Genomic DNA, 2,017 nt, shown 5'->3' on the forward strand with positions numbered 1-2,017 from the left:
CACACACACACACACACACACACACACACACACACACACACACACACACACTGAACAGGAAGCACCAACCTGCAGTGTCGTCCTAATCTCTGTTCTGACACTTTATTGTCTAAATCCAGAGATTAAAACCTGAACAGAGACTGAAATCTCCTCTTTGGGCAGAACGTCTTCTCCTTTTCCTGTTCAATTTCTCCAAAATGTTTTTCGTGTGAACGTTCATCTTCCAGGATTCCACACAGACGCAACTGTTTCAGCAAATGAAGCATCATCATCCTCTGCAGCTGATCTAAGCTCTTTATCTTCCAATGCAACATGTGACGTCTTCAGTCACTTCATGTTGGATCCATCCACACAGGAAAACCTTCACTGTTCACCAAAATAAAAGCATCATGATGAGCAAACATCAAAAGGGGTTTTAAAGAGTTCAGGATCTGTTCGAGCGTCAGCCTGGACCCTGTTGTCTGTATGTATTCATCTCTTATTTTGGGAATTACTCAAAAAGATCAATAAGTTTGTTTTGTATTTGGTAATATTAATAAAAATGAAGCAGACACCGAAGATTTTTATCATTATTTGCTGTTAGAGTTTCCTGCTAGAGGAGAACGGTTGGTGTTTGCTCTTATGGCCCGTTGAGAACTGGGTAAAACCAGCAAACTGAGGCGTCTGCAGAACCAGCTGCACACGAGGCCTGATAATCTGCAGCTGGACGTGGACCGGTTCACCTGATGACACATCTGTCGCTCCGACTCATCCACACGCCGTAATCTGCCTCTGGGAGACCTGCAGACGACGCAGGGATTACGCTGCCCTTCGGGCCTCGCAGGCTTTTAGGAACCATCAAACATCAACGGGCCTTCATCGGGTTCTGCCTCACAGATACAGGAGTTTAAACTCAAACCTCTTTCCAGCGTCCACACTGCTGTTTTACAAACGCAGCAGGTTTTAGGAACAAAAACTGAATCTGTAGTTTTTCTGATCTGATGTAAAACTGTGACTGAAGGAGCTGAAGGGATGCTGCTCTCTGCTGGACACTCAGTTTGTACCATTTAGAAAATTAAATAGCAGCAAAAATAGGAAAAAGCAAAAATAATAGAAGGAAAATAATGGAATGGAAACAAAAACATAATAATACATAAAAATATTAAAGAAGTAAAGAAGAGATAATTGTGCCAAGCAGCATTAATGGACACTTAGAAACACGTTCGGAACTGAACACATAAATAAAAATGGTAAAAATATTATTTGTCTTTTTTCACATGTAAGCATTTCTGTGAAATAATAATTATAATAATATTTCTTAAAGACCAGTCATCTTGACCTTTTTGATCCTATTGATTATTGATCCATAATTTACTTAATTTTTCTTTAAGGTTATTAAAGTACAATTACAAAAAATGTACACTGATAAATATTTTGTTTTATTTACTTTTATGTCACATTTTATTTGTTAGGTTTGATCTTTTTAATTAGTTGAACTTTGAAATTTAATCTTTGTAAATGTTTGCACAAATGGAGTCCAACCTTGTAAAACATTATTTTGTAAATGTCAGCTGTAAGAAATACCAGAAATCAATTTATATTCGTAAACAAACATTTTATTGTTTTTGCGCCATGTTGAGTTTGAATCTTCTGGGGGCGTGGCCTGTTGAGCTAACGGTCCGAAGCTAACAAGTTGGAAAAATTAAATAAAAATGACTCGAAACTGGTTCAGTTGGTGATTGGAGCTTGAAAATATTTATTTCAGACTAAATCCAACGAGTCGTTTACGGCAGCGGCTGAAAAACATTCAGGTAAATAATATTTTTTTTTGCTTTGTGCTAACTGTATGCTAACTGTATGCTAACTGTACGCTAACTGTATGCTAACTGTATGCTAACTGTATGCTAACTGTACGCTAACTGTATGCTAACTGTATGCTAACTGTATGCTAACTGTACGCTAACTGTATGCTAACTGTACGCTAACTGTACGCTAACTGTACGCTAACTGTATGCTAACTGTATGCTAACTGTACGCT

This window comes from Nematolebias whitei, chromosome 19, assembly GCF_014905685.2.
Source record: "Nematolebias whitei isolate Nwh7 chromosome 19, NemWhi1, whole genome shotgun sequence".
NCBI classification, from domain to species: domain Eukaryota; kingdom Metazoa; phylum Chordata; class Actinopteri; order Cyprinodontiformes; family Rivulidae; genus Nematolebias; species Nematolebias whitei.